Genomic DNA, 15,218 nt, shown 5'->3' on the forward strand with positions numbered 1-15,218 from the left:
ACCGCCTCCTGCTGGGCCCACTCTTTCGCACACTCACACGCCACACTAACACTCAAAAGCGAGGGCAAAGCGAGAAAACGAGCGCGTCGTTTCCTACACATCTGCAGTCGCCATTTCGCATCCGCAGCATGTCCCGGGATGCAATTCGGCCTCATTTACATATCACCAGGCCGGCAGATCGCCACGCAAGCTCGCGACGTGCGCCTGCCACACACCGAACAAACCTTTTCAGCAATTTCCAAAAAAACGAGCCTGCTCGCCTGCCCACAAGGCTCCGTCTCTTACCTGCTCTCCAGAGCCTGCTGCCTTCTGTGCTTTTCTCTCGGCACCGCTGCAGCGCACACAACTCCTGCAGCGGGGGCGGGGGGGAGAAAGTTCCCGCGCTCCGCCGCAGGGAAGGCTCGCTCCGTGCGCACACGTCCTTTCGATGCCGGTCCAACAAGTGCTCCGCGTTAGCAGCGTCGGGGCTCCGGCGTGTCGTGTCGCACCTCACCTCACCTCACCTCGCACTGCCCCCTCCTTGAATGTCTGGCGCTGGGCATGCCCCGCTCTCCTCCGCCTTATCTTATCGCGTGTGAGCACCGACAATGGCCACAATGCCGGGGAATGGCACCTGTAAAGTGTTAATTGGGGCACAGGAACAGCCCGTCTCGTCTCGGGGGGGCCGGCTTCAGAGACAATACAGCAAACACAGCGGGGCGGGGGGAGAGGACGACACCACACATGCGGGTACAATCAGCTCCGGCGGGAACGAGTCATTTGTCGGTCTTTTCAAGTGCCGAGAGCCGAGCAATCCTTCACTTGTATCGTTTCTCCCCGGTGACTAGGTCTCGCCCTGCGACTCTCGACTGGGCTCACCCCCGGCAGCCCAGCAGGTGTGAGCCTGGCCGGCCCCCGGGAAAGCTCCGGTTGCTGCTGCTCCTGCAAGAGGTGTGACTGGGACCAGTAGGGAGCGCTCACCCTGCGGGCTGTGTGGCCCTCTTATGCCCCAGCCTCCTGATGGCGACACTCTGCTGCACAAACAGGCGCCGTCCTTCGGGGGGAGGCGTCAAACCGAGGTGTCCTGACCCTCCTTGGCCGTTCCAAATCCCAGGGCGTCTCTCTCGAGAAGGAGTCACGGCGGTGTCACCCATCAGTGCGCGCTCCGGGTTCCCTCTCGGGGCCCTGCAACACAGCGGAAGGGCAGCGAGAAGGAGCCTCTTGCTCTGACGCCGCAAGGCCACAAGAGGGCGGAGGCGCCGCGCGTTCAGCCGCGGCGCTTGATGGATGTGCTGAAATAAACACGCGACAGCCCCGAAATGTTTGCAGTGTGCTGTGCACCGGAGGTTTTTGTCTGGAAAAGACTTGCCTGGTGCTCCTCCATGCAGTTTCTTTGTCCTGCTCCAGTGCGGGGCAAGAGCAGGGCCAGGCAACTGAAGGGAGCACGGGAGCACAGTCGCACAGTCGCCAACATCCAGGCACGCAATGCGATTTGGAAAGCAGCTCCTTTCCAAAGAGTTGCACACGAACGATCCTTGAGTCCCGCCCGGGGGGCCCGGAGCCCCCGCCACACACAGCTTCAAGTAGCGAGTCAGGCGCCGTTGCTTTCGCTTACGGCCACACCACCCTGGACACACCCGATCTCGTCTGATCTCGGAAGCTAAGCAGGGTCGGGCCTGGTTAGTACTTGGATGGGAGACCGCCTGGGAATACCAGGTGCTGTAAGCTTTTGCTCTCCCGGCCAGCAGGGGTCGCCGCTGGTGCCGTAGGCTTTGGGAGGAAAAACCCTCGACTATGGACATTTATTTCCCGGGGTGCTCACGAAAAGACCAAACATTTCAATCTTCCCACTTTTGTTTCATCCAGCAACACTGACTGGCAAACGGTATCGCGACGGTCGTCCATTTTTAAGGCATGCCAGTTCAGAAAGAGAAGCTCCCTCACATCCCTTCAGATGCACAAGAAACATGGATCAATCTGCTCATCGCTAAAGTGGCCCTTTGAATGGCATGCGTGTGACTCATATGAAAAAAAACGGCTGTAAAACGAATATCGAAGCTGCCTCTAAATCTGCAATTGAAGGTCAGTCAATAAACAACTCGTTTTGCGTACAAATATACATACATTCATTTATAACCGATTTCGTTCATTGAGCACGGATACAACAGAGGTACAGCCATTCACTATTTGACATTCCTGCACTGATACAGAACCCAACAATCAGAAAACTGGTGAACTGTCTTTAGCATTAGCATACAGTACCGAGGCCCCCATGACCAAATCAAGGCTAACCTCGATCTGCATCCTAAACCATGCAAACTACAGCAAAAAGACTCGCTTTGAAAAGGGAATTCATGTCCAGGAGGAGTAGTGTAATTAGCTTGAAATGCTTCCATGCACCTATAACTAAGAAAATACGAGAAATAGTGGCATCCACTCCTTTCGAATTGTGGTCCTGCTTCGGGGTACATCGTTTTACTCTTACTTCATGCACTTCAAGTTGACCATCACACCTTGATCTTCTGGTTGGATTAGCAATGTGTTGCATGCCGGTAAGAACTCGGTTTCAATGCTGGGGTATAACGACTCATGAAGAGCTTTTGGTGTTGGATTTTGTTCTTAAGATATACAGTATTTATCTCTCTCTCTCTCTCTCTCTATATTATGAGTGCAGGACGTAAGGTAGTCAGGTTACATGGCACTACAAACTGGTACACACACACGGGCAACAGACTGAACTACAAAGTCAAACTGATGGAGTGTGAGAGAAACAATAAAGGATTACTGTCCCCGGACAGAGAGCGGAAGAAGCAAAAGTCAGCCAGACCACCAGGGTCAGACAAGCTGAAAGATCACAATTGAAGTACCTTGTCACGAGGTGAACATTTAACGTGTATAAGCACAAGATTGTTTTTTGTGGTTATACAAATAGCGTTATGGCTGTAGCAGGCATGAAAAGGAGGACCACGTTGTCAGGCGGTGCTCGCGAAAAACCCCGGGGCGTTTCTGCAGTGACCCCCCATCTCTGAAAGCCGCTTCAGGGGCACCCGGCACAGCTCCCCAGCAGAAGGCAAAGCCGCCCGCACTGTTGCATCTGATTTTGGACCAAGCACATCAGGGGAGAGCGCGAACGCAGTCCCCCACTACCAGAAATTATGCAGTCGAGATTCCCACATTTGGGGAATTCGCAGGGGTCAGCACAGCCGGAGTGCAATGGCCGAGCCTCGCCCTGGGTGAACCGATTTCGATTTTTAAGAACTTTATTTTCTTTTCACAAAAAAATACAGGAAATCACAAATCAGAAAGCTTTACATTAATATACATACTTAAAACAGTATATATGATCACATCTCATTACATTTTGACACGGTAACAGTTACATAGCAACAATTTTCTTTTTTTCTGGTGCAAATCACATTCTTTATTTAAACATGATAATGTTTTTCACAGTTTCTTGAGATACTGTCCAATGCCCTCTATTTCCCACAGATTTTCTGCTTCCTCCCTCCCTTCTCTCCACAGATCTCTGAGGTAATAGTTCTCTCGGGTGATGAACAGGGCCAGGCTACCTGCTGCCTTGACTGGGACCTCGATGCCTTTGAACAGCCCCATGTTCCTCACTCTCCACAGGGCATCTTTCCCACTGTTCACCACGGCCCAGATCCTGTCAAACACGTCAGGGGGAAGTTTGACAGGAGAGATGCCGTATATGACGAAAGCAGCGGTCAGGGTAAATTGGGGCGAGAGAGCCTGCAACCAATCTTCAAACTGTGCCCAGAAGGCCTTAGCAAAAAAGCAGGACCACAGGAGATGGGTCACAGTCTCCTCCTCGCCGCAGCCCACCCTAACGCAGCGAGGGCTGGGGGTGAGGCCCCTACGGTACAAGAAAGTTCGTACCGGTAAGCACTGGTGGACGACACTCCAGGCTAAATCTCTGTGAATGTTGCACAGAAATTTAGAGGATGTGTGTTTCCACACCTTCCTTGTTTGGGCTGATGTTAAAATGCCCACAGGGGTCTGCCTATTGTTCTGGGGTGCTACGAAATCTTCCAGTTTTTGGACGCTGACATCTCGGAGGGGAATATGGCCAATTGGGTGAGATCTTAGAAAACTTTTAACTGTCCCATAAATTGCAGGGCATGTGTCAGAGAGTGGGACGTCCAGCTTGGGTCTGACACCCCACACTCTGAACACCTCCCTACCTACCCAGAGCCTGGAAAAATAAGTCCAGGTACGCGCTGCAGGTGCTGTTGCAAAGCCTCTCAGCACAGAGGCCAGGAAAATGCACAGCAGCTTCGTAGCAATATCTGGGACAGACTTCCCCCCTGAGGGTAGCGGCCTGTACATTATTTCCCTTCTGAGTCTTTCCTGCTTCCCACCCCATAGAAATTGAAACATCAATCTCCTCAGCACCGCCGCAACACGGTGTGGGATTGGGAAGGTAGAAGCCAGAAAATTCAAGACAGGCAAGAGCTCGGCTTTGATGACCAGCACCTTCCCTGTCATGGTGAGGTCTCGGTCCTTCCATTGCATCAGTTTTTTGTTTAAGATTGGCAATTTGTTCTGCCAATTTACTGTTCCCATCTCTTCTCCAAAATACACCCCCAGGACCTTAATTCTCTTCTCTTGCAGCCTGAGATCATGTCCTTCTTTTGGCTCCCTCCAGTTCTGATAAAAAATCTCACTCTTAGATGTGTTAATTTTTGCGGAGGAAGCCAAAGAGAACCGATCACAGCACTGCAGAGCTCTGCTAATTGAGGCATTGTCAGAGAGGAGCAGGGTGACGTCATCCATGTATAGAGATGTCTTTACCTCTCCTCCCCCACTTCCAGGCACTGGTATCCCATTAATGGCCTGATCCTGGCGCAAGGCACAGGCTAAGGGCTCCATAGCCAAAACGAATAACAAGGGGGATAATGGGCAGCCCTGCCTCACCCCTGAACAGACTTCAAAGGTGCGTGATCTATTGCCATTAACCATGACTCTGCTGTTGCTACCTGTGTACAGCAGGTTAATCCACTTTCTCATGATGGGGCCAAACTTCATGTGCTCAAGTACCGATGTTAAGTACTGCCGGTTTAGGCGGTCAAAGGCCTTTTCTAGGTCTACACCTAAAATGCACAGAGGGAGGGAGCGATCCTCAGAGTACAGACAGACATCCCTCAACAAGGCCAGGTTGTCGCTCATCAGGCGTCCTGCTATCCCACAAGTCTGTTCTTTCCCTACCAGTGAGGCCACTACATTTTGTAGGCGCAGGAAAAGGGCTTTGGACAGGATCTTAGTGTCCACGCCTAACAGGCTGAGGGGTCTCCAGTTCTTTATGTCATTTTTTGCTCCTTTCTTAAACAAGAGAGAGATAGTGCCTTCTCTTAAGGAGTCAGGCAGCAATTCTGTCTTGTAGCTTTCCTCGAATAGGAGCAGTAGCGGATCCTGAAGCAGATCCCAAAAGGTGCAATAAAATTCTTTAGGGAGCCCGTCAGCACCCGGAGTTTTCCCCTTCTGTAAGCTCTCCATAGCCTGTCTCAGCTCTTCTACTGTCAAATCCCTCTCAAGTACTTCCCTATCTTCTTCACTCAAAATGTTTTCTAGCTTTGAGGTAAAAAAATGAATATCTTCATCCTTTACCTCTGTAGAGCTGTACAGTCTTGAGTAGAAGGCCTCGGTGCAGGAGAGGATAGCACTCGGCTCTGTTCTCTCTCGTCCCTCCTCATCAACTACACTTTCCATGACAGTCTTGGAGCCTACCACTTTCCTGAAAAAGAAGCGAGTACACTTCTCATTTTCTTCCAAGAACTGCACTCTGCTTCTTAACAGCACTCCTCGACTACTTTCTTCGGCTATGCTCCGGATGTCCTTTTTTAAAAGGGCGATATCCTCGAGCACATCGAAGCCACTGTGCAGCATCGTGTAGAGACGCTGCAGCTGCCTCTGTTTCCTGGCTAGCACTCCTCTCCGTCTGGCAGCAGCCTTCCTTCCCTCAGCCATGAAAAAGGCCTTTGTCCTCACCTTCACCTCCTCCCACCACTCTCCTACTGACCCGTACAGACACTGCAAGGACAGCCACTGTGATAGTTTCTCCTTGTAGCGGGATACTACTCCCTCGTTCTCTAGCAGCTTTGTGTTGAGTTTCCAGAGGCCTGGGCCAAAGACAGTCCCGCCCTGGAGTTCCACTCTACACCCTAAAGCCTGATGATCTGAGAAGAAGACAGGCTGAAGAGTGACCCCAACAACTTTCACTCTCTCTGAGACAAAGCAATAGTCAATTCTGGAGCTGCTATTCCTCCCTGACCATGTATATCCTGCTGTTGTGGGATATATACATCTATATGTGTCTGAGAGTTTAAAGTCTTGAACTAAGTTTTGCAGGGCCAGTGAGCTGGAATCCAATTTTATCGGCGAGCTAGACTGCCTGTCTGTGTGCTCTAAGATACAATTAAAATCCCCTCCCACTATCACGTCTGTGCTGCATAACAATAGGGGGGAGATTGCCTTGAGTAGCTCCACCCTTCCTCCTACGTCAGTAGGGCAATACACATTGATTAGCCGCAGGTTAACGGTCCCCCATTCCACATCCACACACAGCAACCTGCCATCTATGACCCTCTGAATACTTTTCAATTTGAATGCCCATCCTTTGAAAAGAATGGCCACGCCAGAGGCTCTGTTGTTATTGTCCCCTGACCAAACAGAAGGCCCTTTATCCCACCTATCTTCAAAACTTTTATACCTCTCTTGATAGGCTAAAGCACACTCCTGCAACATCAACACATCTCCCTCTCTCTGCTGGAGGTAATCAAAGACAGACTGGCATTTAACTCTGTCATTGATACCTCTTGTGTTAAGAGAAATTATGTTAAGAGCCATATTACATAAGAAAGTGGAACCAGTCTTTACAAAACACATTTCTCTTCGGTCTCACCTGTTACCTTTTTCTTTTTCTTTTTCTTCTTACCAATTTCCTGCCAGCCATCCTCTGAATGAGCCTTCATCAGGGTGGCAGCAGTAAAAGCGTTCACAGAGTCCATTTCAAGGAAGGGGGTAGAGGGAGGGGTGGAGAGGTTCCAGCTGTCCCCATCGCCATGCTCTCCTTCCTCCTCGCTCGGGGAGAAAACAGAGTCATTTTTTCTTTTCCTCAAGTCCAGCTCCTGGGAGCACTGAGGGGAAAGGGGTGCAGCCGATGCACCAGTCTCCTCTTCCCCCTCACCCACCAGCTGCTGCAGATCCTCCGTGATGGACTGGATGGAGGAGAGGAGGGCATCTGTAGCACTTGCAGAGTCTGAGAAAAGCAGCTCCGCTGAATCCTGGGTATCCTCGCTGGACCCGCTCCACCGGGGGGCCCCACACTGGCCCTCGTTCTGAGGAGCAGGAGTGGGGGAGGGGTCCTCGCTGTTCTCGGGGGTTTTCAAACCCTCGTGCTTGTCTGGTGCAGTCTGCGGTTGTGGGGGCGTAGTGGATTTCTCTTCCACCAGCCCCGGAGCCACAGCAGGACTGATCCTGGCTGGAGGCTGAGAGTCTTTGTCCAACAAGGGTTCTTTGTTTGATTTGTTGTTTGCTTTGGATTTTCGGGCCGGTTTGGCTGAAACAAGCACTGCCTCATCCTTTCTCATTTTGAGTTTATTGGCGTAGGCCTGAGGGCAGTTCTTAAAAACGTGTCCTTCCGAGCCACATAAATTGCACTTTGGCAGCATTGAACAGTCAGAGGCTAAATGTCCCTGTTTGCCACAGGTCTTGCAGCATTTCACAGTGCAGGACGATGCCAGGTGTCCCACAGCACCACAGCGCCGACACACCTTTGGTTGTCCCACATAAAACACATAGCCATTGCAGGCGCCCAGCCGGATTGTAGAGGGCAGGTGCCTTAAGCCTCCATTTACGCTGTCCGGTAGCAAGCGAACCTCGAATTTCCTTGCTCCTGTTTTTATACCATCAACATCTCTAACCTCAGTTCCATGGTGGACGGTGCAGTACTGGTTAAGCCAGGTGTGAATGTCCTCCGTCTTTGCCAGTTCCGAGAACATAACAACATGCACCGTTTTCCTCTCTCTCTGTGTCAGAGGCTGCAAGTTGATCTTCTCAAGTGCAGGAACTTTGCCTCTTTTTGCCTCAAACACATCCACGCATTGTTCAAACAGAGGATAGGTAGCAAATACAACCTCAAATGCTTTCTGACCTGGGAGAGCGAAGATGAAATCCAAGTGCCGAGGTTCAAAGCCAAGTTCCTTCTGTAACACTTTTCTGCTGAACTGCATACGATCCATGAAGAGGTCATCCAAGAGCTCAAAACGTACAGCATTCTTACGGGATCCAAAGGTTGCCATTTCAAAAACCGCAAATCGAACACTGCTTCCAACAAAAGAAAAACAATCCAACTACTCCACCTACAGGCTGATCAAGGTATCTCCCCTGCCAGGTAAGTATGAGTGTAAGTATAAGTATGTAAGTATAAGTATGGGAATACCAAGCTTTTGCTCTCCCGGCCAGCAGGGGTCGCCGCTGGTGCCGTAGGCTTTGGGAGGAAAAACCCTCGACTATGGACATTTATTTCCCGGGGTGCTCACGAAAAGACCAAACATTACAATCTTCCCACTTTTGTTTCATCCAGCAACACTGACTGGCAAACGGTATCGCGACGGTCGTCCATTTTTAAGGCATGCCAGTTCAGAAAGAGAAGCTCCCTCACATCCCTTCAGATGCACAAGAAACATGGATCAATCTGCTCATCGCTAAAGTGGCCCTTTGAATGGCATGCGTGTGACTCATATGAAAAAAAACGGCTGTAAAACGAATATCGAAGCTGCCTCTAAATCTGCAATTGAAGGTCAGTCAATAAACAACTCGTTTTGCGTACAAATATACATACATTCATTTATAACCGATTTCGTTCATTGAGCACGGATACAACAGAGGTACAGCCATTCACTATTTGACATTCCTGCACTGATACAGAACCCAACAATCAGAAAACTGGTGAACTGTCTTTAGCATTAGCATACAGTACCGAGGCCCCCATGACCAAATCAAGGCTAACCTCGATCTGCATCCTAAACCATGCAAACTACAGCAAAAAGACTCGCTTTGAAAAGGGAATTCATGTCCAGGAGGAGTAGTGTAATTAGCTTGAAATGCTTCCATGGACCTATAACTAAGAAAATACGAGAAATAGTGGCATCCACTCCTTTCGAATTGTGGTCCTGCTTCGGGGTACATCGTTTTACTCTTACTTCATGCACTTCAAGTTGACCATCACACCTTGATCTTCTGGTTGGATTAGCAATGTGTTGCATGCCGGTAAGAACTCGGTTTCAATGCTGGGGTATAACGACTCATGAAGAGCTTTTGGTGTTGGATTTTGTTCTTAAGATATACAGTATTTATCTCTCTCTCTCTCTCTCTCTATATTATGAGTGCAGGACGTAAGGTAGTCAGGTTACATGGCACTACAAACTGGTACACACACACGGGCAACAGACTGAACTACAAAGTCAAACTGATGGAGTGTGAGAGAAACAATAAAGGATTACTGTCCCCGGACAGAGAGCGGAAGAAGCAAAAGTCAGCCAGACCACCAGGGTCAGACAAGCTGAAAGATCACAATTGAAGTACCTTGTCACGAGGTGAACATTTAACGTGTATAAGCACAAGATTGTTTTTTGTGGTTATACAAATAGCGTTATGGCTGTAGCAGGCATGAAAAGGAGGACCACGTTGTCAGGCGGTGCTCGCGAAAAACCCCGGGGCGTTTCTGCAGTGACCCCCCATCTCTGAAAGCCGCTTCAGGGGCACCCGGCACAGCTCCCCAGCAGAAGGCAAAGCCGCCCGCACTGTTGCATCTGATTTTGGACCAAGCACATCAGGGGAGAGCGCGAACGCAGTCCCCCACTACCAGAAATTATGCAGTCGAGATTCCCACATTTGGGGAATTCGCAGGGGTCAGCACAGCCGGAGTGCAATGGCCGAGCCTCGCCCTGGGTGAACCGATTTCGATTTTTAAGAACTTTATTTTCTTTTCACAAAAAAATACAGGAAATCACAAATCAGAAAGCTTTACATTAATATACATACTTAAAACAGTATATATGATCACATCTCATTACATTTTGACACGGTAACAGTTACATAGCAACAATTTTCTTTTTTTCTGGTGCAAATCACATTCTTTATTTAAACATGATAATGTTTTTCACAGTTTCTTGAGATACTGTCCAATTCCCTCTATTTCCCACAGATTTTCTGCTTCCTCCCTCCCTTCTCTCCACAGATCTCTGAGGTAATAGTTCTCTCGGGTGATGAACAGGGCCAGGCTACCTGCTGCCTTGACTGGGACCTCGATGCCTTTGAACAGCCCCATGTTCCTCACTCTCCACAGGGCGTCTTTCCCACTGTTCACCACGGCCCAGATCCTGTCAAACACGTCAGGAGGAAGCTTGACAGGAGAGATGCCGTATCTAACGAAAGCAGCGGTCAGGGTAAATTGGGGCGAGAGAGCCTGCAACCAATCTTCAAACTGGGCCCAGAAGGCCTTAGCAAAAAAGCAGGACCACAGGAGATGGGTCACAGTCTCCTCCTCGCCGCAGCCCACCCTAACGCAGCGAGGGCTGGGGGTGAGGCCCCTACGGTACAAGAAAGTTCGTACCGGTAAGCACTGGTGGACGACACTCCAGGCTAAATCTCTGTGAATGTTGCACAGAAATTTAGAGGATGTGTGTTTCCACACCTTCCTTGTTTGGGCTGATGTTAAAATGCCCACAGGGGTCTGCCTATTGTTCTGGGGTGCTACGAAATCTTCCAGTTTTTGGACGCTGACATCTCGGAGGGGAATATGGCCAATTGGGTGAGATCTTAGAAAACTTTTAACTGTCCCATAAATTGCAGGGCATGTGTCAGAGAGTGGGACGTCCAGCTTGGGTCTGACACCCCACACTCTGAACACCTCCCTACCTACCCAGAGCCTGGAAAAATAAGTCCAGGTACGCGCTGCAGGTGCTGTTGCAAAGCCTCTCAGCACAGAGGCCAGGAAAATGCACAGCAGCTTCGTAGCAATATCTGGGACAGACTTCCCCCCTGAGGGTAGCGGCCTGTACATTATTTCCCTTCTGAGTCTTTCCTGCTTCCCTGGGTGAACCGATTCGATTTTTAAGAACTTTATTTTCTTTTCACAAAAAAATACAGGAAATCACAAATCAGAAAGCTTTACATTAATATACATACTTAAAACAGTATATATGATCACATCTCATTACATTTTGACACGGTAACAGTTACATAGCAACAATTTTCTTTTTTTCTGGTGCAAATCACATTCTTTATTTAAACATGATAATGTTTTTCACAGTTTCTTGAGATACTGTCCAATTCCCTCTATTTCCCACAGATTTTCTGCTTCCTCCCTCCCTTCTCTCCACAGATCTCTGAGGTAATAGTTCTCTCGGGTGATGAACAGCGCCAGGCTACCTGCTGCCTTGACTGGGACCTCGATGCCTTTGAACAGCCCCATGTTCCTCACTCTCCACAGGGCGTCTTTCCCACTGTTCACCACGGCCCAGATCCTGTCAAACACGTCAGGAGGAAGTTTGACAGGAGAGATGCCGTATATGATGAAAGCAGCGGTCAGGGTAAATTGGGGCGAGAGAGCCTGCAACCAATCTTCAAACTGTGCCCAGAAGGCCTTAGCAAAAAAGCAGGACCACAGGAGATGGGTCACAGTCTCCTCCTCGCCGCAGCCCACCCTAACGCAGCGAGGGCTGGGGGTGAGGCCCCTACGGTACAAGAAAGTTCGTACCGGTAAGCACTGGTGGACGACACTCCAGGCTAAATCTCTGTGAATGTTGCACAGAAATTTAGAGGATGTGTGTTTCCACACCTTCCTTGTTTGGGCTGATGTTAAAATGCCCACAGGGGTCTGCCTATTGTTCTGGGGTGCTACGAAATCTTCCAGTTTTTGGACGCTGACATCTCGGAGGGGAATATGGCCAATTGGGTGAGATCTTAGAAAACTTTTAACTGTCCCATAAATTGCAGGGCATGTGTCAGAGAGTGGGACGTCCAGCTTGGGTCTGACACCCCACACTCTGAACACCTCCCTACCTACCCAGAGCCTGGAAAAATAAGTCCAGGTACGCGCTGCAGGTGCTGTTGCAAAGCCTCTCAGCACAGAGGCCAGGAAAATGCACAGCAGCTTCGTAGCAATATCTGGGACAGACTTCCCCCCTGAGGGTAGCGGCCTGTACATTATTTCCCTTCTGAGTCTTTCCTGCTTCCCACCCCATAGAAATTGAAACATCAATCTCCTCAGCACCGCCGCAACACGGTGTGGGATTGGGAAGGTAGAAGCCAGAAAATTCAAGACAGGCAAGAGCTCGGCTTTGATGACCAGCACCTTCCCTGTCATGGTGAGGTCTCGGTCCTTCCATTGCATCAGTTTTTTGTTTAAGATTGGCAATTTGTTCTGCCAATTTACTGTTCCCATCTCTTCTCCAAAATACACCCCCAGGACCTTAATTCTCTTCTCTTGCAGCCTGAGATCATGTCCTTCTTTTGGCTCCCTCCAGTTCTGATAAAAAATCTCACTCTTAGATGTGTTAATTTTTGCGGAGGAAGCCAAAGAGAACCGATCACAGCACTGCAGAGCTCTGCTAATTGAGGCATTGTCAGAGAGGAGCAGGGTGACGTCATCCATGTATAGAGACGTCTTTACCTCTCCTCCCCCACTTCCAGGCACTGGTATCCCATTAATGGCCTGATCCTGGCGCAAGGCACAGGCTAAGGGCTCCATAGCCAAAACGAATAACAAGGGGGATAATGGGCAGCCCTGCCTCACCCCTGAACAGACTTCAAAGGTGCGTGATCTATTGCCATTAACCATGACTCTGCTGTTGCTACCTGTGTACAGCAGGTTAATCCACTTTCTCATGATGGGGCCAAACTTCATGTGCTCAAGTACCGATGTTAAGTACTGCCGGTTTAGGCGGTCAAAGGCCTTTTCTAGGTCTACACCTAAAATGCACAGAGGGAGGGAGCGATCCTCAGAGTACAGACAGACATCCCTCAACAAGGCCAGGTTGTCGCTCATCAGGCGTCCTGCTATCCCACAAGTCTGTTCTTTCCCTACCAGTGAGGCCACTACATTTTGTAGGCGCAGGAAAAGGGCTTTGGACAGGATCTTAGTGTCCACGCCTAACAGGCTGAGGGGTCTCCAGTTCTTTATGTCATTTTTTGCTCCTTTCTTAAACAAGAGAGAGATAGTGCCTTCTCTTAAGGAGTCAGGCAGCAATTCTGTCTTGTAGCTTTCCTCGAATAGGAGCAGTAGCGGATCCTGAAGCAGATCCCAAAAGGTGCAATAAAATTCTTTAGGGAGCCCGTCAGCACCCGGAGTTTTCCCCTTCTGTAAGCTCTCCATAGCCTGTCTCAGCTCTTCTACTGTCAAATCCCTCTCAAGTACTTCCCTATCTTCTTCACTCAAAATGTTTTCTAGCTTTGAGGTAAAAAAATGAATATCTTCATCCTTTACCTCTGTAGAGCTGTACAGTCTTGAGTAGAAGGCCTCGGTGCAGGAGAGGATAGCACTCGGCTCTGTTCTCTCTCGTCCCTCCTCATCAACTACACTTTCCATGACAGTCTTGGAGCCTACCACTTTCCTGAAAAAGAAGCGAGTACACTTCTCATTTTCTTCCAAGAACTGCACTCTGCTTCTTAACAGCACTCCTCGACTACTTTCTTCGGCTATGCTCCGGATGTCCTTTTTTAAAAGGGCGATATCCTCGAGCACATCGAAGCCACTGTGCAGCATCGTGTAGAGACGCTGCAGCTGCCTCTGTTTCCTGGCTAGCACTCCTCTCCGTCTGGCAGCAGCCTTCCTTCCCTCAGCCATGAAAAAGGCCTTTGTCCTCACCTTCACCTCCTCCCACCACTCTCCTACTGACCCGTACAGACACTGCAAGGACAGCCACTGTGATAGTTTCTCCTTGTAGCGGGATACTACCCCCTCGTTCTCTAGCAGCTTTGTGTTGAGTTTCCAGAGGCCTGGGCCAAAGACAGTCCCGCCCTGGAGTTCCACTCTACACCCTAAAGCCTGATGATCTGAGAAGAAGACAGGCTGAAGAGTGACCCCAACAACTTTCACTCTCTCTGAGACAAAGCAATAGTCAATTCTGGAGCTGCTATTCCTCCCTGACCATGTATATCCTGCTGTTGTGGGATATATACATCTATATGTGTCTGAGAGTTTAAAGTCTTGAACTAAGTTTTGCAGGGCCAGTGAGCTGGAATCCAATTTTATCGGCGAGCTAGACTGCCTGTCTGTGTGCTCTAAGATACAATTAAAATCCCCTCCCACTATCACGTCTGTGCTGCATAACAATAGGGGGGAGAGTGCCTTGAGTAGCTCCACCCTTCCTCCTACGTCAGTAGGGCAATACACATTGATTAGCCGCAGGTTAACGGTCCCCCATTCCACATCCACACACAGCAACCTGCCATCTATGACCCTCTGAATACTTTTCAATTTGAATGCCCATCCTTTGAAAAGAATGGCCACGCCAGAGGCTCTGTTGTTATTGTCCCCTGACCAAACAGAAGGCCCTTTATCCCACCTATCTTCAAAACTTTTATACCTCTCTTGATAGGCTAAAGCACACTCCTGCAACATCAACACATCTCCCTCTCTCTGCTGGAGGTAATCAAAGACAGACTGGCATTTAACTCTGTCATTGATACCTCTTGTATTAAGAGAAATTATGTTAAGAGCCATATTACATAAGAAAGTGGAACCAGTCTTTACAAAACACATTTCTCTTCGGTCTCACCTGTTATCTTTTTCTTTTTCTTTTTCTTCTTACCAATTTCCTGCCAGCCATCCTCTGAATGAGCCTTCATCAGGGTGGCAGCAGTAAAAGCGTTCACAGAGTCCATTTCAAGGAAGGGGGTAGAGGGAGGGGTGGAGAGGTTCCAGCTGTCCCCATCGCCATGCTCTCCTTCCTCCTCGCTCGGGGAGAAAACAGAGTCATTTTTTCTTTTCCTCAAGTCCAGCTCCTGGGAGCACTGAGGGGAAAGGGGTGCAGCCGATGCACCAGTCTCCTCTTCCCCCTCACCCACCAGCTGCTGCAGATCCTCCGTGATGGACTGGATGGAGGAGAGGAGGGCATCTGTAGCACTTGCAGAGTCTGAGAAAAGCAGCTCCGCTGAATCCTGGGTATCCTCGCTGGACCCGCTCCACCGGGGGGCCCCACACTGGCCCTCGTTCT

The 15,218-nt window shown here is 49.6% G+C and overlaps 3 non-coding genes across 3 annotated transcripts; 1 reads left to right on the plus strand and 2 right to left on the minus strand.

The window, feature by feature from the left end:
• Window positions 1–1,588: 1,588 nt before the first annotated feature.
• Window positions 1,589–1,707, plus strand: LOC138241374 (5S ribosomal RNA). The gene has a single exon (XR_011190597.1). It is a non-coding gene; the product is annotated as a 5S ribosomal RNA (ribosomal RNA).
• Window positions 1,708–3,094: 1,387 nt separating this feature from the next.
• Window positions 3,095–3,264, minus strand: LOC138241432 (U1 spliceosomal RNA). The gene has a single exon (XR_011190656.1). It is a non-coding gene; the product is annotated as a U1 spliceosomal RNA (small nuclear RNA).
• Window positions 3,265–9,830: 6,566 nt separating this feature from the next.
• Window positions 9,831–10,000, minus strand: LOC138241433 (U1 spliceosomal RNA). Its single transcript, XR_011190659.1, has one exon. It is a non-coding gene; the product is annotated as a U1 spliceosomal RNA (small nuclear RNA).
• Window positions 10,001–15,218: the final 5,218 nt, after the last annotated feature.

The sequence above is a fragment of the Lepisosteus oculatus genome, chromosome 1 (genome assembly GCF_040954835.1).
Source record: "Lepisosteus oculatus isolate fLepOcu1 chromosome 1, fLepOcu1.hap2, whole genome shotgun sequence".
Lineage (NCBI taxonomy): Eukaryota > Metazoa > Chordata > Actinopteri > Semionotiformes > Lepisosteidae > Lepisosteus > Lepisosteus oculatus.